The sequence below is a fragment of the Tyto alba genome, unplaced genomic scaffold (assembly GCF_018691265.1).
Source record: "Tyto alba isolate M040663 unplaced genomic scaffold, T.alba_DEE_v4.0 Super-Scaffold_38, whole genome shotgun sequence".
Classification (NCBI taxonomy): Eukaryota; Metazoa; Chordata; class Aves; order Strigiformes; family Tytonidae; genus Tyto; species Tyto alba.
This window is the reverse complement of record NW_024881313.1, coordinates 25214172-25238226: the sequence shown is the minus strand read 5'-3', so window position 1 is coordinate 25238226 and position 24055 is coordinate 25214172. Positions and strand designations below refer to the sequence as shown.

At 39.7% G+C, this 24055-nt stretch overlaps 1 protein-coding gene across 4 annotated transcripts in view; it reads left to right on the top strand.

Moving 5' to 3' along the window:
* The first annotated feature begins 8179 nt into the window (after positions 1-8179).
* ZNF438 (zinc finger protein 438) overlaps positions 8180-24055 on the top strand; it is a 56342-nt gene continuing 40466 nt past the window's right edge. For 3 of the 4 annotated variants that reach the window (XM_042802035.1, XM_042802033.1, XM_042802032.1), the window contains exons 1-4: positions 8180-8440; positions 10418-10499; positions 10976-11029; positions 14787-14912. The gene's annotated coding sequence lies outside the window, so the exon portion shown is untranslated. The remainder of the gene's footprint in view (positions 8441-10417; positions 10500-10975; positions 11030-14786; positions 14913-24055) is intronic. The other variant, XM_042802034.1, reaches the window with a different exon arrangement.

Here is a 24055-nt window from a genome sequence, read left to right as displayed (position 1 = left end):
CTTCTGAATCATTCATTTCTGTCCTTCCCATTTAATCTTGTGTTTATTTTCAGTTTCCCTTCCCCTTCTTTATTCTGTTCACAAAAGCTTATTTTTCCCACATTTTAAAGTATCTTTTCATTTTTTTCTATCTTCCTATTTTTAAAATATTTTTATCTACTTATATCTCTTATCTCTCCATTTCCAAAAAGTTTTTTTTTTCTTCTCATTGCTATAGTTCTTTGTAGAGGCTTTTTAGTCCACAGCAATAGTAAAATATACTTCGTGATGCTGAGGCAAGTGAGTTTGCTTCTTCCTGCTTGCAAGCCTGCAGGTTTCCTCTCAGTCATGTGGGTTTCCTTGGCTTTTCATTTAGAAAAACAAAAAGAGAGACAAGAACTATGTGTTCTTGGCTTGTCACAGTATTTTATTACCTTGAAGGACAGAGATCAACTTGTTAGGCATAAAATGAAAACTGTAGAACAAGCAGCTTGGTTTTTTGTTTTTTGTTTTTTTTTAATAATTTTTATTTGGCATCACCAGTCAAGACTTTCATGTTGCTGCAATCTATTGCTGTCTTTGAAAAATCAGTCATCCTAAGCTGGTACAAAACCAGTTCAAAGAGAGATTTTTCTTACTTTATAATTCCTTAGAAGCTTTTGAAAGAGTCACCTCAAAATAAGGATAATAAATACCTAAAATATGTTCCTACTCTCTTCTATGAAGCAATAATAATAGATATAAATTCTGGCCTTCCACATATCGCAACACAAAAGCTATGCTGAAAGATTAGGACGTTGAGAAATCACATCCTGAGAAGTTAGGAACTGCCAGCCAACATTATTTTGGCTTTCATGCACTTATGCATGATGATACAGTTCTTAGTTGTGTGTTCACATTTTTTTAAAAAACAGAACAAAAGGTTCACCAAGTGAGCAATTACCGTGTATTTTCCCTTAATGTCTAGGTAGGTGATCCACCATACAAACCTCTGTTGTTTTGGCTGCTGGGTTGGCCACTAGCAGTGATGGAGTCTCATCTGTGCAAATGAAGTTGTATGTTTTTGACCGTTAGTCTGTAAATATGTTTCTGTAAGGGGAAATACGAAAATTAAGCATCTTGGATCCATTCCAGGATTTGGAATAGGATGTGTTCTTGTGTGCAAGACTATTCTGCCCAGTGTTGCTAAGTTTGATCCTTCCTCCTTCTACCTACTCCTGCAAGTCTATTTTCTCCCACTTCAGCAGACTGAAGTCTATCATCTACTTCACTTAGGGTCCTCTGACCAATCTCAGTCTTCTTGTCCAGCTAGTTTTAAGCCAAGATCAAAACTGTTATCTGAAAACCTTCATTCTGCCATCCCCTAACACTGGAGGTACTTGAACTCTGAAGAGCTGGGATTCATCTATTTGAGGCAGTTGACGTAGGCTCCTCTTAGAGTCAGAGGAGAAACAGGAAGCTACAGGACACCATTGTTCCATTTGAGACTTTAGGAGATAAATTGCTGCACGGACTTCTCTGACACATTGTCTTAACACCCATTCACTCTGCATTTTGTGCAGAGGTGTTTCTTGATAACATGCTAATTGCCCTTCCAATTGTTTGCAGCATTTGTTTCTGATTCTCTTCTCATTTTTCTGAGCTGTATCTTTTTAGATCTACTCTGTTACTTGGATTTTTTTCCTGTATTTATTTTACTTGTTTGTTCTGCTTAGTTGATCTGGATCTTGGCTTCTTTATTATCTTAATTGGCATTTCTCCTTTTTTTTTTTTTTTTTTTTTTTTCCCAAGAGCAGTGTTTCAGCATTTAAAGGTTTGACAGGTTAATGATGACAAAAAGGAATATACTTAAGCCTCACTATAATTTTCAACTTCAAAGAGTTTTCTTCATATTTATTAATGTATCTTCACAATATTTAAGTCAGAATTATCACCGCCATTTCAAAGCTATGGGAACTGAGGTGCAGACATTAAAACCTAACCGTCTTATATATTTAACAGGTTCAAATAGCCAGCAGGAGGCCTAATCTGTGGGAAGCAGAAGTCTGGTACTTAGAGGTTTTTCAAAGCTTGTGTTTGGTGTTGTACAAGTTCCCCAAACCCTGTGAGTCTGTGCTCTAGCACAGTGAATTTAAATACCTTAATCATCTTTAAAAAAAACATTGTATTCTCAAAGGCTGCTGTAGTACTCCAAACTTAACTACCTCAACCAAAACTAACCTAAACCATTCTCTACTTGGTCTAAACCAAACCAGTACTATGCAGTAATACCTTACTGCATGTATGTGGATTTTCTCTAAATGGGATATAAAATTCATCCATGTACACTAAAGTGAAAGAGAAAACAGCAGACTGACAATTAATGTTCTAAAACTTCATGGATTATGAAGGGAGGGAAGTGTTACAGTTGTCTCTTCAAGCTGCTCTTCCCATAAAGGCAGTACAGGAGACACTCCTTTATTACAATGTATTGGCATTTCCACTTGCACTATGTGGTAAAAGTATTACTATGCAAACATGTCTATTGATTTCATTCTGAAAGTACACTACATGGCTAAATATGAAAAAATTAACGTGGACTTTAATACTATGAAAATTTTTAAGCCAGTTTATTACCCTAAACTACTAAGTAGTTGTCCTGAGTTTGAGTGAGTGGTAGAGTTTTTTTGGTGGCAGAGGAGGGGGCTACAGGGGTGGCCCCCTGTGAGAAGCTTCTCGAAGCTCCCCCAGCTCCACCTCTGCACTGAACCTGAGCCAATCGGCTGTGCCTCTGGGATAACGTATTTAAGAAGGGATGTGGTAAGGAAGAGTCGCGGCAGCTGCGTGAAGACCAAGGTCAGTGGAGGAACGGAGGAAGAAAGGAGGGGGGAGGTGTGCCGGAGCAGAGACCCCCCCTGTATCCTGTGGTGAGATGGCAAGACTGCCCCCCCCTGCCACCCATGAAGATCTACGGTGGTACAGACATTGATTTATGGCCTGTGTTTCATGTGGATGATCAAGGTGCTGTGCCCGAAGAAGTCCAGGGTCATGTGGGAAAAGGTAGCCCCACTGCTGTAATTCAGCGCTGGGAGGATTGCAGCATGCGGGGGTGTCCCATGCTGGAGCAGCTCGGGAAGGGCTGCAGCCGTGGGAGGGACTCCAGCTGGAGAGAAAGTTGGTGTCCCACGCTGGAGCAGTGTAAGGAAATGCTGCGGCCCGTGGGAGGGACTCACGTCAGAGGAAGTTTGTGGAGGACTGTCTCCTGTGAGAGGGGAACGACAATGGAGCAGGGGAAGAAGTTCCAGAAACTTCCCCCACCAAAGATGAAAGAAGTGGCAGCACTGACTGCACCCCCCATTCCCTGCCCCTGCGCTGCTGACAGGAAGAGGTAGAGATATCAGGAGCAGATCTGAGCCCGGGAAGAAGAGAGGGGTGGGGGGAAGGTGTTCTCGAGATGTGGCAATGCTTCTCACTGTCCTACTCTGTTAAGTGTTGTTGCTAGTGTCTGTAATAAATGTATGTTCTTTTCTTCTTCCCCCAACGAGTCTGCCTTTTGCTCGTGACCATAAGAGGTGATCTGCCCCTCCTGCTCCTATCTCAAATTCCAAGCCGGGCTCATTTGTCCCTTCTCATTGCTGGAACAGAAGGGAGGAATGAGCGGCTGCGTGGTGTTGGTGTTATTAACACACTCTCTCTTAGAAATAACTGATCTTTACTGTGAATACTGAAAACAGTCTATAATGGAAGTTTATACTGTAATCAGATCTCTTTTTCACCAGAACAGATAAATCCATCATAGTATTTTATTATAATTTAAAATGAAAACTAATACCTGGTAAAGGCACAAACACATTTGCACATCAGAATGAATATTCTGTGTCTCTCCAAGTGGCATGTAATATATCAAGAACCATCGTATGCTAATTATGTCTCATTTGTGGTTCAGAAAGGCAATACATATACTGAATATAGTAATGGTTTTGTTTAAGCAACTGTTAAGAGTTGTATGACTTCAAAAGGAATTATAATTATTTAAGACCACTTGGAGGATTTACCTTCATATTCATTGTATTTTATAGGTTCTGTGACTGCAGAACACTTTAGATTTAGTAGATACAAAAAGGTGAAGAATAAGTACGTTTATCTTTAAACTTCAGTTCCTGCTGAAATTGTAAATGACTTTTAAATGAGGTATTCTGAGCACAGGAACAGTTATTTCAGATACAGAGCCTCCAACTGGAACACACGACTGAAGGACAATATTGTATCATAAACGCACCTTGGTTCTGAAATTACTTTGAGGCAGCCTGCCTGTTTTATCACCTCACATTTCATTTGCCAAGATGAAGTTACTGTATTCATAAAACTGTGTTTATGTTCAAAGTAACTAATTCTAATTCACATATATTTTCATGAAATCTGAGTTCAAAATAAGGCTAAACTTTTAATTTCTTATTATTTTTTGGCTACACTGGAAAGAGTTTTCAGGGCCAAAGACTCAGGATACCTGCTTCCTTAGCTGTTGTTTTCCGGTGAGCTGCAGAAACAGACTTTCAGAAGACTTTACATATATTTTAAATGTATTTGCAACTGTTAGCATACTGTGTAAACTACACAGTTCAAATTTCAGCCTTAGGTACACGTAGAGAAATGTGGGTATCTGGAAGGCATTCCATATTCCTCCTATCTTCTCCTACCTTGACCCCTATTTTTGTAATTTTTGGTGCTTTTAGGCTTAATACCACAGCAGCCTTGTGATTCTAAGCATGATAGCAAAAGACATCACAATTAAATGCTTAGACTAATCCCATTTTCCCCCTTTCCCTTGTGCCAATGCTACTTCACAGATTCTTTGTTCCAGCAGTGGCTGGGGGGTCCCTGTAATACCCTTTTTCCAGCAAAGGGCTATGGCACAATAGAACAGATGTGCTGAGTGTGGGCTTATAGGAGATGGGGGTGTCCTGGCAGGGCACATGTGAGAGAGGAGGTTGTGAAGATGGAGAGTTCTACATCACAGGATGATACTGGAAAAGGAGGTGGCTCCAATGCCAAATAATCTTTGAAATTGTGCCGACAGAAGTTCTTTTCTTCCCCACAGGCTCACCTTTGTTGAAGAACAGATGGTTAGAAAGATTGAAAAAAAAAAAAAAATGGGGGGGGGGGCTTTCTTTTTTGTTTCTGAATGTCTCCCTTCCCTTTTCTCACCTACGTATTCTACACTTCTTTCTTCCACACCTTCTCACCTCCTTCCCCCCAACTTGCTTCTCCCTTCAGCCTTCCCTTAAATCCTGTACTATCCTACTTCTGTCACACTTTAATTTTTCCTCTTTCAAAGAATCACTTAGATTGGAAAAGACCCTTAAGATCATTGCATCCAACCATTAATGTAACACTGCCAAGTCTACCACCAAACCATGTCTACGCATCTTCTAAATACCTCCAGGGATGATGACTCAACCACTACCCTGGCCAGTGTGTTCCAAGGCTTGACAGCCCTGTCGGCGAAGAAATTTCTCCTAATATCTAATCTAAACCTCCTGTGGATCAAGTTGAGGCCATTATAGCTTGTTACTTGAGAGAAAGAGACCAACACCCACCTGGGCACACTGCCGGCTCATATTCAGCCCGCTGTAGACCAACATTCCCAGGTCCTTTGCTGCCGGGCAGCTTTCCAGCCACTCTTCCCCAAGCCTGTAGCATTGCTTGGGGTTGTTGTGACCCAAGTGCAGGACCCGGCACTTGGCTTTGTTGAACTTCATACAAATGGCTGTTGTGGTTTAGGCCTGATTGGCAGCCAACCACAATGCAGCACCTCTCTCTCCCTTCCCCTCCGGCAATGAGAAGGGACAGAGAGCCAGGCTTGGGGTTCAAGATAGGACTGGGATGGGGAAAAATCCCCCTTTTCTGATCACGAGCAAAAGGCAGACTCGTTAGGGGAAGAAAAAAAAAGAACATACATTTATTACAGACACTAACAACACATAACAGAGTAGGACAGTGAGAAGCATTGCCACGTCTTGAGAACACCTTCCCCCCACCCCTCCCTTCTTCCCAGGCTCAGTTCTGCTCCCGATATCTCTACGTCCTCCCCCAGTGGCGCAGGGGCAGGGAATGGGGGGTGCAGTCAGCGCTGCCACTTCCTTCATCTTCGGTGAGGGAGAGTGTCCGGAACTTGTTCCTCCTGCTCCATCGTGGTCCCCCTCTCACAGGAGACAGTCCTCCACAAACTTTTTCTGACTTAAATTCCTCCCATGGGCCGCAGCGTTCCCCACACTGCTCCATCATGGGTCACTAACTTCTTCCGACTGGATTCTCTCCCACGGCTGCAGCCCTTCCCAAGCTGCTCTGGCGTGGGACTCCCCCGCAAGCTGCAATCCTCCCAGCGCTGAATTACAGCAGCGGGGCTACCTTTTCCCATGAGACCCCGGCCTTCTTCGGGCACAGAGCCTTGATCAGCCGAGCAGGAACACAAATCAATGTCTGCTCCACCGTAGATCTTCATGGGTGGCGGTGGGGGGGCCGCCCTGCCGTCTCACCACAGGATACAGGGGGGTCTCTGCTCCGGCACACCTCCCCCCTCCTTTCTTCCTCCGTTCCTCCACTGACCTTGGTGTTCATGCAGCTGCAGCAACTCCTCCTCACAAGTCCCCCTGCACGTCACCACGTCCCTTCTTAAATACGTTATCGCAGAGGCGCAGCCGATTGGCTCAATTTCCCAAACAGAAGTGGAGCTGACGTGGAGCTGGGGGAGCTTCGAGAAGCTTCTCACAGGGGGCCGCCCCGATAGCCCCCTCCCCTACCACCAAAAAACTCCACCACTCACTCAACCCAGGACATGGCCTCAGCCCATTGATCCAGTCTGCCCAGATCCCTCTGTAGAGCCTTTCTACCCTCAAGGAGATCAACACTCCCACCCAACTTGGTGCTGTCTGCAAACTTATGGAGGGTGCACTTGATCCCCTTGTCCAGACCACTGATGAAGATACTAAACAGTGCTGACCCCAATACTTAGACCTGGGGAACACCACTTGTGACCAGCTGCCAACTGGATTAAACTCCGCTCACCACTCTTTCAACCTGGCCATCCCGACAGTTTTCTACCCAGCAAAGAGTATGCCCGTCCAAGCCACAGGCAATTGGTTTCCCCAGGAGAATGCTGTGGTAAATGGTGTCAAAGGCTTTACTAAAGTCCAGGTAAAGAACATCCACAGCCTTTCCCTCATCCACTATGTAAGTTGCCTTGTCATAGAAGATCAAGTTAGCCAAGCAGAACCTGTCTTTCATAAACCTGTAAAACCAGTCTTTCAGACTGGGCCTGATCACCTGGCTGTCCTGTTTGATGGCATTCCAAATGATCTGCTCCTATCTCACGAAACTTGAGGCAGTTTCCTCTTGTCTCATACTCATTACTTGGGAGACCAACACCCACCTCACTACAATCTCCTTCCAGGTAGTTGTAGAGCAGTAAGGTCTCCCCTGAGCCTCCTTTTCTCCAGACTAAACAAACACACCTCTCAGCTACTTCTCATAGGACTTGTTCTCTAGACCTGTTGCCAACTTTGTTGCTCTTCTTTGGAGACATTCCAGCACCTTGATGTCTTTGTTGTAGTGAGGGGCCCAAAATTGAACACAGTATTCAAGGTGCAGCCTCAACAGTGCTGAGTACTGGGGGACAATCACTTCCCTAGTCCTGCTGGCCACACTATTTCTGATAGAAGCCAGGATGCTTTTGGCCTTCTTGGCCACCTGGGCACACTGCTGGCTCATATTCAGCCAGCTGTGCTCCCCTCTGACCTGGTGCTTGCAGGTTCCTCACGCCCATTCCCCAGAACAACTCCTGTACTTTCCAGAGACTCTTTTTTCCAACCTGCCTCCCTAAGACACCCCACCCCACCGCCCCCAACCCACAGCATGACGGCAGGCAGCCTGTTTTGGGGCTGGCAGGGAGCATGGCTCCCCCACACCATAGGGCGGTTGGGAAGGGAAGGCCTCCCTTCGAGCGCAGCGGTGCCTGTGGAGCCAGCCATGCAGCCCTGCGCCCCAGGGGCAGCGGAGCTGCGGCTCGGCCGCCGGAACAAGGGCAGACCCCGGGAGCTGCCCCCGCCGCACCGGCCGCTACTTTCCCGCCAACACCCCTGGCCCGGCGGCCGCACTGCGCCTGCGCCATGGGCTAGCGGCGGCGGGGGAGGGGGGGGGGGAGAACAGGCCGCCCACACGCACACAGCCTTCCCGCGGGGTGTGACGCCACACCGCGCCGTCGCCGTGACGTCGCGGGGGCGTGACGCAGACACGCAGAGGGGCGCGTTTGTAAGTTCCCTTCCCCCCGTGGCGGTGGGGGCCGCGACTCGGGCGGGCGGGCGGGCAACGGCGGGGATGGCCTTGGGGCGCGGCTGCGCCCGCGCCCGCTCCCTCCCCTACGGGCCAAGGCGCTGGCGACCGGGAAGTAGGAGGCAGCGGCTCCCGGCGGCAGCGCCGTGCGGAGGTGGGCGCCTGCTCCGGCCCGGCGCTCGGCGAGCCCGGGGCGTGCTTCGCTGGGCCCTTGGCTCGCCCGGTCGCGGGGAGGGGTTGCCGAGCCCGGCGGTTCAGCCGTGCCTCCGGCCGGCGGAGGGGAGGGCCCGCCCGCCTGCCTCCCCCCGCCGCAGCCCGGACGCGGCGGTGCGCGGCCTGCGGGGCGGGCGCGGCGCGGGGGCAGCCGGCGGACCTCCTGCCTCGGGTGGTGCCTGCCCGCTGCCAGCACGGGAGACGCCAACGGGTGTGACTGCAACGATCGGGTGTGATGTTACAATAAAGATCTGCAGAAAGGTTTCTGCAAAGTCGGAGAAGTTACTAAAGCGGTTCACTTACAGTTTTTTTTTTTTTTTTTTTTTTTTAAGTACACGTGGCCATAAAATGCTGTGTAGGCGAGGGATGGCTGTAGATGCCCTCAGGTTTTGTGACGTTGAGACGTGGAAACGTTTGGCTCCTGTGAAATCCCCTTGCCAGCGTGAGTCAGAGCTCTACGCGGAGCTCTGGACGCTTAGACCTGAGCGTTGTTTCGTAAACCTTGCTGCTGCTTCCATAAAAGTACAAATACTACATGCAGTCCTCTCGGGTGCCTTGTTTTGGAAGGAACCTGAGGCCCCAAGGGTTTTCGTTTGTTTGGTGATTGCAGCAATGGATGCAATTAATGGGTGTGGTGGTGGTACTTAACTGGTGCTGAGGCCTGCGTGCTTATGAATCCATCAGAACTTTTTATATTGGTCATACAGAAATGGTATATCCCAAGTTCTTAGTCATCTGATATGGCTCGTATGGATAAAATAAGGAGGGAAGTGTTTGAAAGCAGCAGAAGAGTCTTTGAAAGTCTGCAGTAATGTCTGCAATGTGGTGGATTTGAAACTGAGAGATTGGCTTGTTTACATTTCTTACGTCCGAAAGCCATGCATTGTTAAAAGACATAACTAGTTAGATACCTGAAGTAAAATTGGTGTGATACATCTTACTTTTTATTGGCAGTCTTTTGCTCCTCAATTCATACTGCCTTGTGCTCAGTTCCTTTCTTTTTCTCCATGTTAACTATATCTTGTTGAAGCTTTTCAATGTGTGTTGAAGTTTCAGTCAACAGTCAAGCCCTTAAATGCTGTGTAGTTTAGCTGGCTTAGTTTAGAAATTAGTCTTGAATTTGCTTGTACTGATTTAATTGAACCTATAATATGCAATTAAAAATGATCTTTCATATTATTCCATAATAAGGAAAGAGGAGGATAGCATAAGGTAAATGCATAGCTCCTTTGGATCACGGTAGTTTTTGCATTTTTTTGTATTTTCACAGGGCCATTCAGCAACCAAAATACTGATCTGCTCTTTTTTTTTTTTTTCCATCCTTTTTTCTTGTTTCTAACCTTATTGTAGCTAATTATTTTCAGTACTAGTTTAAGTTGTTTTTTTTTTTTTTTTAAGTTATTTTTATGCAAAGCAAAATACACATTTCAGGGATGCGTGTGTATTTTTTTCTGCTTCAGTAGTTAGAAGAATTTGATTTTTTCAGACTTAAAGTTTGTCAAAAATCAGAAAGGAAAAGGAAGGAAAAAAGCTTATGACAGTTACGGTATATGCTTAAAATATTTTTTGTGATCATCTGATATAATGTTCTTAGTGTTTAGAAAAGTATTCTTGGGAATGGTAATGAATATCAAAAGAAAACTAGCACTATGGAATGGTTCAAATATTTTTTAACTTCTGTTAAAATAGTAAGGCAGGCTGTTAAAGTAATAGCTTTTAAGATAACTAGAATTTTATAATTGTTTTTCAAAGCATTCATGAAGGAAATACAAGTTTCCTATATATCTACATCTCATTTGTCAGAATATCAGAACTAGCAAGGACAGTGACAGCATATGATGAGGGTTTTTGTGTCTTTCCCACATAAAGCTTTAGATATATGTAGTGATTGTCATACATACATGTTTTTGATGTACAGGTTCAATGATTATGCCGCATTAGATGGAAGGAGTGTTCTTCATCTGTGACTTGGGGTGTTCCAAGGATTTTTATGTGCAGAGGTAATATCTTATTTATGGAAGTGGTTTAAATGTCTATATGAAACTGATGGTGGTTTCGTGTATGTTTTTGCACCTACTGAGGTAGATATTGTCAGGTTAAAGTGAAATGGTCAAATGGTGAAAGTACAGCTTTGATCTGAAGTTGGCTGAAAATATTACTGCGGTTAAAATTATAGAAACTTACAAAGTTTTAGAAGTATGTGGTCAAATCAGGGATGTGTGAACTTTATCAGTTATTTTAGCAATGTCTATTCAAATATTTATTATTGCAGTTTCTAATATGAAGCACTGTTAATGTATGGTAAGCCTCAGAGGTGATGCCATTGTGTTGAGAGTAAACAAATTTTAATAGAATTCTTGTTTATCTGCGATTTTCAAAAATGTGTGCCTGTTTTTTATTTAATGTGATTTTCTATCGTTTGCTAAATACATTTCCTGAAATATTGGGACTTTGTTTTTTGTTTTCCTTGAAATAGGAATTGAGATGGATGAAATATTTTACTGGCCATAGCAGCAGCAGGATGTATAAGGTAGGTATGTTGAAAGAATATGGTTAATATCCTTGCAGAATATTCTAATATTCTGTGTCTCTGAACACAGAGAAATGACATATAGTAAGCTGCAGTTCTTTCCACCGGTAGATGTAGGTAGCTTTTGATTGTGGTAAGCTGCTACATGTTTAGCACAGGTTACATGAGTAGATGCAGACAGCCTTAGGTACCTGATACATTTTATTTTTGCATCCTTTAATGGAAATTTTTCAATGTGTCCTTTCCCTAAGGTTTGTATGTTTTTCCTTTTGTACAACTGGACTGAGAAAATACCACAAAGTGTTTTGAAATCTTGTTTTCACTGTTCTGGTTAAATGTGATCAAGGAAGAAAAAGTTTTGGTCACTATTTATGTACCTCCCTTCTTACATAGACAATTTTTGTCTCTGTTGTTGAGTTGCTGTTTGTTGGTTGGTTTGTTTTTTTAATTCTTTAATGTCATTGAGGGTGTACTCCCAGTGAAACAAATTGTTTTCAGAATTTCCATAAAAGTTATTAGTGGTTCAGCAGCAGTAAGATGCTTTGATGCTCATCTTCATCTGCTGTCAAGTTAAGATTTTGTTGTTATTTGTTTAGACTTAATGCTTCAAGTTTATAATTATAATTCAGCTACAGAAATCCAGAACATGTTTTTACTTAAAAAGATTTTCTTAAACAAAATTCAAAACATGAACATATATTTTTAAGACTAACACTGGCAAATAAGAGAACACTGATGCTTGAATCATAGTTGAGCACTTTCTCATGAAGTATATTTGTATGTTGTTATCAAAGTTGAATGAAATGCAAACTTCACAGTGTAACAATTAAAAATAAAATATATGATATAGTTCTTTAATGATTTTTTTTTTAAATTAACTTTGAAAATAAAAAGTTGTGATAATTTTTTTATTCCATTCTTTCTCTTGCTGGTATAACAAAGAAGAAATGGCATTGGGAGAATGTTGTGTTCTTTGTATTGTATTTGTTCTGTATTACTACTGGTCTTGTCACCCTTCATGAAAACACACAGAGCAGCTGGGTAGAAATCATCCTATTCTTCATATGATATTTGCTAGTTAAATGTGTCTTTGACTTTTTATAGTACTGTATTTGCAGGTATTAGTTTTAAGGTATTTTGATTACATTTTTGATATTAATAAGGAAGAATTACCAGATTAAGATGTATTGCCCTACAAACCATAATAATGTTTCCTACAACTTTTAATTATACTATAAATACCCATGAAATCAGCCCTTTAAAAAAAATAATACTTGAATACTACTTACACTAGGTTTAATCAGCTTATTAAGGACAAACTAACCGTGGTAGAACTGTACTGTGTATTGAGCATATGAAAGTGCATAACTTAGAGAGACTATGTTTGGTTTGTCACTTCAGTCTTTTACCATTTTAGGAAAGAGCTATTTCCTCACCTAAACTGTGAACTATTCTTTGCATCATTGGTTCTTGCTTGCATCTTTTTTTCAGTACTGAAAGCCTTGCCTGAAGGGAGACTAGCTGATATCCTTATGCCAGAACAGGCTACTTTCAGTATACTTTCAACTGTTGCGCAAATGGAAAGGAAAGAATGTAATATGTAGCTTGATGCATCTTCCAGAGTTGTAATGCATTGCGATCAATTAATTTGTGGGTAAGGTTAAAAAAAAAACAAAAACAAAACCCCCTTTTTTTTTGTAGGATGATGAGGGTTTTTTTCATGGGATCATATAAAGCATAAAATTAAAAGATACATATGTTCATTACACAATACTACATAAAGTGCATTTAGAGGCTGCTGTAGGATATTAATTTATGTGTATGTGTCCTGTAGTTTCATTCTATGGCTTAGCCCTTTATTGTTTTTCAGAAAGTCTAAGCCCAAGGTTGGTGGTTTAGAAAAAGCATTATGGTTAACGCCAAGAAGGGGTCATGTGCTGAGATGAGCTTAAGAGCTGGATTATCCCAGCCCTGCTGAAATGCCTCTGTCCCAGCAAGCCACTGGGGAGGCAGGGAGGTAGGAGTATTGTGGCTTGCTTGGGTATTTTCCAGGAGAAGCAGGTACAAAAGAGATGGAAAAGCAGCTTGTAAAACTTCTTTGATTCAAGTAGGTATAGGAGTTGTAGGGGAAAAAAAAACACTCCTGGGAGACTTACTAGGACCTATCTGTGAAATTGGTTTGGGATATTAGGTGGCTTCTGAGTTCTAGTTTCATGGAGAATTTTTGCTGTTTGAGTTTGGCTGACAGATCAGTCAGAGCAACTTTTCCATACTCAGTCTTCCATATGAAGCCTTATGTTATGACTAACTGAAGGTTGAAATTGTAGGAAGTATTTAATGGTTATACCTGACCCAAAAGCAGAGACCAAACCAAACAAACTCTTAAAGGTGTGTTGTTTTAATTTTTGCTGCTTAGACTGATGCAATTTCTGTTGTACCCGTGCTTCTTCACCACTTTACTTACATATATGTTTGTGGTTCTTTTGGGTGAACCATAGAAAATAGGGATGTTCTGTTAATGATTTGTGTGGTTTTGAACACAACTCAGTCTTCTGCGTCTCACTGATTTTAAAACAGTAACGATACAAAACTTCTGGTGGGTTTTTTGGCCATCCTTGACTGGTTAGCCTCCCTAAGTGAGCTTACAGTCTGCTAGTTTTCTTTGAGTACCTGAAACCTGATTCATATCAGGCTGCTGTTTCAATGAGGTAGTGCTCCATACACCAGGACATGAGCTTCTGACAGTTCTTGGTCTTGTTTAGCTCAGTCAAGCCAGAACAGGTGGTGAAGAAATAAGGTAGATCCATGTTTCAGGAAGCAAGGCAGTAAAGTTTAAATATTGTCATTCAGTCACTGCTAATTATATGCATTGTACTGAAGGTAAAAGCATAAGAACCCCCAAAATATGTTAGGAAATCCAAAAGGATCAGTCTATGAAAATGTGCATAGTTCTGTTGTGTATATGTGTGCTCTGTGTATGATGAATCAAGCACTTTGAACTTATCAGTCTACTAGTAAAATGTCCTAAATTAATAATACGAGGTTTATTGCTTTTGTCATCAGAACATATTGAGGTTTTACTGAAGAAGGAAAACAGATTGGTATTGGATTTAGAAAGAAGGGACTGTTCTGTATTACAGGACTGAAACTGAGACCACCCAAATGCCTTCAGCTGGGTTTTGTTATTTTCACAAATAGTTTGTTTTTTTAGCAGAGTGTTTAAGAACAGAGAGTTTGGTCACTCACTGTATGTTTTTCCCTGAATGGCAATATTAAACAAACTTTACAATACTGTTTGTGATTGAGGAAAAAAAAAATCTTAGACTTTGGATTCTCTTGGGTTTTTTTAGCTTCCAGAGAAAAATAATGATAGGCAGTTGTGATTTCAGACCTTCAAATGTACCTTTTATTTGGAAACTTGTCTAGTTTTGTCTGGGCATGTACTCCTTAAGGGTCAACATATCTGTCATATTTTATGATCTTTTAGTAAGCTAATTTAGGGATGTTGTATGTTTTCCATAGGTCTTGTAGGCTGAGATGTAGAATGTTGTTGTCTTCCATATACATGTGTGTTGTATTTTCTATTGAAGTCTTAATTTTTTCAAAGGCCAGGTCTGATGTATTACATTACAGACTTGTTCTTGCACTGGAGCATAGCTGGTGCCTCATTGAAGGTCTAAAGGTGAAAAGCCCACATATCTGCAGATTAGGGCAGCTACCTTTGCTTAGTCTGTGTTTATGTTCTCTTGTAAACCAGTGATTTTTCCTTCTGGGAAGATATCCTGATGAGCATATGACAAAGATTTGCAGACTGTAACAGATGAGATATGAGGAAGAAATTATGCTGAAGGACAAAAAAGCAAAAACTACCTGGCCCAAAATGGTAAGTCTTTACATGTTCATAGTGTCACATACTCAGAGTAGGGGACTGTGTGTTCAGAATCTTGTTTCTGAGAGCTCTGTTAACTTCTGATATCTGTGTTTATATTTGCAATCAGACTAAACAAAGTGTGATGGAGAATAGCATGGGGAATAAAATGCTGCGGTAAAAATCATTATCTTACTGTCATATGGCATGGCATGCCATCACAGTGTATGTGGTGCTGGATGCCACCTCTAAAAAGGAAGGTTCAGAGGAGAGAAGATTCAGATAAAAGTCTAAAAGAGTGATCTACAGGAATAGAAATTTGCTTGTATAAAGAGAAATTTTAAAAGTTAGATTGTTTAGCCTTTGAAAGGCAATGAATATGATTAAGTATAACACAAGTACACAGAATGATGAATGATTTGAGACAAGTAATTCAAGAGCTTTTATTGTATTGCTTTATGCTAGAGGAGTAAGGGGACATTCTGTGGAATTAGGGTGGCAAATTGAGAAAGGAAACTTGAGAAAGGATATATTTCCTAATAAATTGATAAGACAGTGAGCTTTGCAGTCTAGGGATAATTTTAATTTAGGAAAATTCTAATATACATTAGATAATTAAGAGTGCAAGAATATTTACACAGGCTCAGGTTACCTTTTTTCCTGAAAACATAATCCCTCAGTTTTTTGTCATTTAGAAGGTAATTTTTTCTATCATGATTATTAATAAAGCTTATCTAGAAACTGTGTATTGATAGTGAGAGTAAATAATTAAGTTTGTCCCTAGTTTGTTTACAAAGGTTGTAGCATCTCACTAATTTGTTTACTTTCTATCCCAGTGTTAGTTTGTATCTAGGTGTGAAATACCCACTAGGTACTATGTCTAGTTCTCTTGTTAGTATCCACTGATTTACTTTGTTTTTCTTGCAAGTGGGGACATTGAGGAAGAAGTTTTGGGGAATAACATCAGAGTCCTCGTCAACTTGAAGAGAAATTATGTAGGGCAGTTGTTTTTGTGACTTGCCACTAGTGAGACACTGTTCTGTTCAGCTTCGATTTTTCTGTTGCCTGGGCTCATGCGTTAAGTTGGTGTTCCTGAAGTAATTTAATCCAAGTCAGTACACAAGTTTGTTCTGTACCTAGAGTGAGGGAATATTTAGGGAGGGTGAGATGAGCTAATGCTGGCCCTTTATGTCATCCAGCCAACTTCAAGCAAGTATGTAAAAAGTCATAAAAAATAGCAGTGGGGGTATCGTAATTAAATGAGCATGCTTGTCGCTCTGCCAGTCTTCTCTTTTGGCATGGTTCAAGTCCTAGAAACCGTGTTTGCTTTCAGTCTCTATCAAACTCAAATACAAAACTCTGTGATAAAAGCATCAAAAGCAGTGTTCAGCAGGAAAAGACTACAGAATCAGCTTTTGCTTATTCCCACTGAAATGTCCTTTTCACTCCATTTAATGGAGTCTGCAGTTCTTACTTTTGGTGTGTTTAGCAACAGATTGACTTAAATTTGTTGTATTTGGCTCTAGAGCAGCAAAGAGCAGATGTCAGGGAGGTGCCGTGACAGGAATAAAAAGATTCAGAAGGCTTGTGGGAATGTGGGGGGTGAGGGGGAAATCTTCCTCCTATTTTTTCCCTGCTAGAATCCATAATATAACATTTAGAGTTGGCATTCAGTTCAAAACTTGCTGTGCTGCAAGGGTTGGTACATTGACACAGGCATTCTTTCCCACAGCTCAAATTGTGGAAACAGCGTTTATTTATAAAATAAGATATGTGTGTGAAATTATAATTGATACCTTAATTATGGGGAACTTGCCTGAAAGATGGTAGCTTAGTGACCTGCAGGACGTTTTCCTGGCTTAGAATAGCCACAATTTATACTGAAATACTTTCTCTATATGAATCCTAAAAATGGAATTCCCTTGTCAAGGCAGAAAAACTTCAGTAACTGAAAGGTTCTCTGACAGGGATGATAAGCCTAAAATAACAGTCAACTTTTAAACATTATTTAGGATTGGAACATCTAAAAAATAACCTTTGTTATTTGGGGATTGTTGCTATTTGAAAAATATGCATTTAAAACCCACCACTACACGTTGCCAGTCTTTGCATAATCAGGTGGGTGCCAGATGTATATGGGGTCCTGGAGAAGTTTGTTGCTTTGCTTTATTTCTTTTCATTTTTGTAATGAGCAGAATGCTTCAAAAGTTAGTGGCTGCCTTTTTTTTTTTTTTTTAAGACTGGAAGTATTTTATCTTTGCCTTGATTAAGGGTCCGTTTCTGAAAAAACCTTCTGTAACTTTTTAGTTAGCAAAACAAGTAATCATTCTACTTTCTCACATAATTTTTTTTACTCATCTACCTGCGATTCAAGAATATATATTGCCACAGTATGGTTTATAGATTATTAAAACATAAATGTGATGTAATTTGCAGTAATTTTGGTTGCAGGTTGCTGTATTTGAAAGTTGTGCCAGTTCTCTGTTGTCTCACATGTATAATGATGTACTTAATACTTTGTGGAGCCTTTGGAATTTTTATTTTTTTTTCTGTAATAAAAAAGTGCTACTTATAATCTGGAGGTGAGGATAATAATAAATCTACTTGTCCTTGAGATGATGCTTCTTAATCTTGTATTAGTGTTTTAGAAAACCATGTTCCCTTCTGCTTTGGGTTATCATATTCCAGTGATGATTGTAGTAGCTTTTACCATTTTCAGAAGAGATGGGATTTGAAATAGAGGGAAAGTATCTTACTGTGCACTTAATCAGAATATAATGAAAAAGTCTGAATTTTTTTTTTTTAAAGCAATTAATATAGCAAGCTGAATTGTCAAAAGCATCGTGTGTATAAGATATGTAATGTACATGTTTGTTCTACTCAGGGCTTACAAAGTCATGGTTGGAGTATGCTATTCAGATCTGAGACCAAATCTTCCCATATTTTTTGCTGATGATCAATACAAATGCATTGCTAAAAGAAAACAGGGAAAACTAGCTTGCCTGTTAGCCATAGTATGTTGAGTTTCTTGGTTGGATAGCTCATTTCAGCAGCTTGCAAGTGACAAGCCTGGAAATAATTGTGGTCAGAGCTTCTTCAAGAGGATTGAGTGAAGTCTTTTTTATTTCCTAAGTGTAAAGAAAGCCAGGTTTGATCAACAGCTGCTGTGAGGGTTATCAAGACAGTGAGTAAGTGCAGTACAGTGCAGAATTTTGCACTTCTGACCAGTTTAGGGTATGTTCTTTTGCTTAAGGTTGGATGCTGAAACTGTAACAGAGTTTGGAGTGTTTGATTAGCATCATTTAAGTCTCCCCTGTACTTAATTTCTTCCATGTATTTTTCACCTGACTGTCAGATTCCTGTTTACTGCAGTGTCTAAAAGACTTTGTGACCTCATAAAGAAATGTTACGAAAACTGATAAATTATGAGTTCTGTATTTGAAGACTTCATTCTAGATCATTTAATCTTAAGTATTTGTGAAGTTTCTTTTACATGGTAAGATTTCACTTTAAAAGAAGCGTGAAACTGTAGGTTCCATTTAGGCTAGATCAAGATCTGCAACCTTCATACCCGTTTTATTATTTCATGATTTCATGCATGTATTAAACCTACATATATCTACTAGCATCCTGTGAAGATAACAGTATATTGCAAGGAGAGCTGGTTTTGAAATATTATTAAGGTATAATTGATCTGATTCACTGTAAAAGTTTTGAAACCTGTTTGATTGTGGTTTTGCATCAAAATCTTCAAAAACTTGGTATATAGTACTGATGTTCATTGGAAAGTGTTTGTTTTTTTTTTTTTTTTTTTTTTCAATTTTGAGACACAAAAGCTGATTTTCATGTTCAAGATTAAAGTAGAGCAAAATCTTTTATTTTTCTTTTTTGATTTAAAAGTCAAACTGCATTTAGAGAAATGCAGGTACCTTTGAAAGAATTAGTTAATCAACTTGTGAGAAGCAAAAAAATTCCTTAAACTAAGAATACTGCTAAGTTGATGGAAACTCCTGACTATAGAATTGGTTTGTTCTGCATATGTCTTCCTTTTTCAGGAAGCTGTTCATTTTGGAAGAAAGCAAACAAATAAAGAACTATAAAACGTTTATAAGAGAAGTTGTGGTGTAATGGGCTTTAACTGGACCATCAGAAATGCAAGCCAAGGAAGCAGAGTAATCTCTTGATTATGATATCTAATAATTTGCAAAGCATCTACCCTGTAGAAAACAAAAGGTAAAAAAAAAAATTATCATTTGGATAGTGGACTGTACCTATATACTATTGCAACTGCCCTGTCTTATCAGGGAAATAGGACAGGCTAAGTATCGCAGGTTTTATTTAACCCTGGGAGTTTTTGATGATGGAAGAAATACTAATTTGGGCAGTGTAAGCCTTTTTTTGTCTAAGTAGAATTATGTTTTAAAGTATGTGCTGTTCAATAATGAAAATAGTTTACTTATATTGTCACTTTATAATATTTCATACATGAAATACTAGAAAGACCATTTCCAAAACTGTTATTAATAACTGAAAGCTAATAGGTAAACTCTGAAAATTCGTATAGGTTAGTACTGCTTGGCACAGAATAGCCATGCATGCTTTCTTGAAGGATATTTACAGAGAAGAGTTGTTATTGAAGCCCCTTGCTTCAGTACTCATCTGTGAATGGTATAGTTACCTGATAATATAATCTTTGGCAATTATATTTAGAAAGCTGCTTTATATTGGGAAGGAGAAAATGTTTAGCATATATACTTGCAGTTAGGAAGAGACTGGGTGGGAATATCAACACACATACTAATTTGACTAATTGTGGATACCTCCAAAAGAGGAAATCTAAAGTTTCTGTTGAAATCTAGTTGTATTACAAATGATTGTATTAGGAAGCTTAATAATATTCAGAGGTAGTATTTTTGGAATTTACTTTTTGCATTATAAAGTGGGTTCACAGGCCCAAAATAGGACATTCTTTACTTTCAGGTTTCAAGTTAATTATATTTCTTTCTGAACGTAAGATGAATGCTAGTAATGTCTCCATTAAAAAACATTACTAGTACTGTTACATGACTAGTTTTCAGATATAAATTCTAAAGAGGTTCTGTAAAGAGCAGATATGATCCAGTGGAAAATGTTACTAATTTGCAAAGGAATCGTATATTACTGGTGTACACTGTTGTGAGCCACACTGCTTCTTTAGGGTCCAGCAGATGAATCTGTTACGAATTTATGTATTGAAAGGAATGTTCAGCTTCTCATGTGTTGCCTACGCTTGGAGGTGGAGGTATGGGAAACACTTCCCAGTGCTGTGGCCGTCAATTCATTTGCATGATAGGAGTCCTTGTAGTTAGCTCGCGGCTTTTATCGGACCGCTCAATTCACCTTGCTGAAAGAAAGGCTTTGGTTCTGTGTGCATTGGAAGTGTCTTGACTCACTAAAAAAGCAATAGCAGTATCACTGGAAGTATTTTTGCTTTACATGTACAAGTCCTTTGAAGACAGAATGTCTTCTGACGATAGGGAAGTATTTTTCTGACTCTTCAACAAACATTGTTACGTGCTGTGGATAGATTTGTGTTGAGTTTATAGCCATTGAAAATTTAGTGGCTCGTACTATTGCAATTTTTTTGACTAACATCTTGTATGGATATTGTACTGCTGAATATTTAATCTGCTGTGGAGACAGACAAATTTAGAAGTGACTTTAATCTCAGAAGAACGTGTATTGACTGGGAGAGTTAGTTCAGTTTGTTTTTGCAAATCACCAACCCTTAGAAGTGGGATTAAGTTTAGTGCAGGAGAAAATGGAACTTTCCCTTTGTATCCAGAATGAGGTCACCATGCTTGTCTCTTTTCAGACTCCATCTCAGTAAAATAGAAAATGTAATTGTTTCATATTTCAGTTTTTATCTCCTGAAGAATGGGTGTTACAGTTACTTGTGTAGGCCATAATGTCAGCAGTGACATTTTGGCCTTCTTTTTTGTTACTTCTGTACTACACCGTATCTGCCCTGTTTGTGTGCCCATGCTTGAAATTCTCATGTGCTGCTTTTGTATTTTCTTTTTTTTTTTTTTCCTTGATTTTTATTAGCGATTCCCCTGAGCAAGTAACTAAGTAGACTTCAGTCATGCAGGAGTTGGTTGCTCATGCAGCATTAGTGATTTCAAAGGCCTGCCTTTGATGTGAAGGCAAGGAAAAGGAAACAAAATAGAATCCAACAGAACAGATGAGAAAAGGAAGAATTTGGTTGTAAAGGAAGGTAGAGGGCAACACCCAAGTGACAGGGTGGAAGGAAAGCTAAAGTGCTGTTATGGAGATGCCCTGCAAATGTAACATGTGATGATGCTGTTCTGATTTTTAATTTTAAGAACAACTAAAGCAGCATGTTGTTTAAATAAATAATGTATTGATTTTTTTAATCATAAAAGCGTCTACCTCATTTTTGGGTAGATCGGATATACAGTAATACTCATTTAAGGGGAACCTATTATTTTTGTTTAATGAGAATATATTCGTCATAGTTTTAATCAACAAATTCATAAAAACACTAGTGTTTGATTGCTTTATTCCTCATTTCTTGTCTGATCAGGGTTACGTGCTAGTACTTTGCAGCATTATCTCTTGGTAGATATGAAGGAATACAGTTTTCCTTAGTGGGGAGCTTAAAAAAAGTCTTTTGCTTCATTAAAATGGTTCCCGGGTCTGTGTGAAGAGCATGCATGCATGGTCACTGTTCACTTTCCAAAATGGCACTTGAAGGCTTTAACTAGATTGAACTACAGTCAGATTACTCAAATTCTCTTGTGTCCCCAGAGCATAGAAATTGCTTCCCCAACAAACACATACAGTAGCTTGAGCCCATTCTGTTGAGCTATGGGGTTTATTTCAGAATTTGGGAGATTCATTTTTATGGAATAGATAACTGAGAGAGCTAGCATTCTTGCTTGGATAGTGTACTATTTGTTTTGGAAGGAGGTTTCCCGTGACTAAATAAGAACAAGATGTTTGACCACCTTCTAGGGAGGATACTGTTTGGTCAGCATAAAATCAAAAGGAAAAATTCAGAAGAGACAACTGACCATTCTTACGTGGTGTTTGAAATGTTTTCATGTTTCTTCTGGGCTTTAATTATACTGCATATACATAGCAAGAAGAAAGACCAGAGGTTTTGTTCTTTTCTTGGAAGTATAGCTTTATCACATCGTTGGGAATTTATAGCCTAGTAATATATAGTGTTTTTTCCATTCCTGCATTTTGCAGTTGGTTTGTACAGCCTCATAGTTTGGCAGCCGAGAGCTCACTTTTTCATGATTTTTTTTGGCATGAAAGGGTTACTGTTCACATTTCCTGTGTAATTCCTTCTGATCTTGCTGGGCTGTAATTACTTTCTTGATGTTAAACATTCCCAGGCTCCTATAACCTCCTAGCCTGCTTGCACTGGCCAAGTTTGTCCCAGGTGATCATGTGGGCGAACCTCCTGTTTTTAAGGATAAAAATCTCTCCTTCCTGTGTAAGATAAGTTACAAGCTCATTCCTTTGCTGTGCAATCCCAAGAGAAATCTTTTTAAAAATAATAATAAAGTAACACATCACTTTTTCAGAGTCAGATTTAGCAGCCAAATAGATGACAAATCAAGTGTGTGGGTTTAGAATTTGCTGAATCTTGGTTGAATGACTGCAAGTTCACATTAAAGATTATTTTTTCTTAATACATTTGGAAAATAGGTTATGATATAAAAAAAAGACAGATTTTGACTGTAGCTTCTTACTTTTGACCATATAATTGGCAAATCATTTTAAGCTTGCTTGAATGTAGAACTACTTAGTTGAGCCTTCAGGATTTTTTTTTTCTTTTGAATTCTTTGCAGTAGCTGCATATCTTACACAAAATGAGAGGATATTACTCAATACTGTCTTTCCCACGTAGTTCAATTATCTTGTATTTCTTCTGATTTTCAGTTTGTGGTATATAAGTAGTAAGCATAAGGTGGTATTGTGTTTTTAAATAGAAGTGACTGCATACTGCTGGAAAATGTTGGCTTCAGAGGTGTGGGAACTGAAGTGTTCTGTTCTGCAAAGGCACTGAAAGGTCCTACGTGCCACTGCTCAGCTGCTCCTCAGCTTTAATCAGGAGGAGCCACCTGTAAGAATGCAAGTGAAGTTTGCTTTCCATGACCTTTATGCTGTTTTCTCCCAGTGCCAAGAAAGATGCAAGGTGGTGATGGCAGGGTTTTTTTTAGGGTGTGAGGAGTTGTAATGTGCTGATGTATTGACATGGGTGGGTGTTGTGTTTTTTTTTGTTTTTTTTTTTTTTTTGTTACTGAAAATATCAGAGAAAGTAGCTGGAGGTTCTGTGCACCGTTGATTCAAGAAGTAGCCCAAATTTTGATACTTCATTCAAGGGCCATCTCATGAGTTTATTATCCTTTTAGAGATAATTTTTTTTTGGTTATAATCCTAGTCTTATTACCTTGTGCATTTGATTGGCTGCTTTATGGAATTCTCAGTCTGCAAGTAATTCTATTTTGTTTAGCTGTGGTATTGTGCTTGCAACTGATACTCAGAAGTCTTCCCAGTAACTGACTAACTGAAGTCTTGTGAATGCATAGCTGTATTTGAGTTCAGTGAGATTATACTTGGAAGAAAACCTTATGTAGGTAATAAATTGTAGCAGTTTGAGTCTTTTTCATAGTTTAATTCTCATGCATACCAATGCCTGTGTTTTACTATATAAATAGAAGTTAGCACAGTTGGTGTGCATGTTGTTAACGGTGCTGCTATGTTAGTAAAGGATAGGAAGAATATATTTTAATGAAAATGTATTTTTAATTTTTATCAGGAAGTATTCTTGAATTTGATGGCTTAGTTATATTTGGAATGCAGTCAGTATGCTGCCCAGTTCTTAATTGCATACTCTATCATATAATGGGGAACATAGCTGTCAGATATGCCTATTGTTGCTGAACCCAGAGGTTCTTACTCAGAAATTACTCAACACACAGAAATCTAGGCATAAAGTATTCCTACAGTAGTGATTGGGGAGGGTGGGGAGAAACAAACAAACAAAAAAAAACCAAAACAAACAAACCAAAACAAAACATGAAGCACCAAGTGAGTGTAACTGGACAGACAGGAGATACTGCTGGTATCCCGAAATTAGA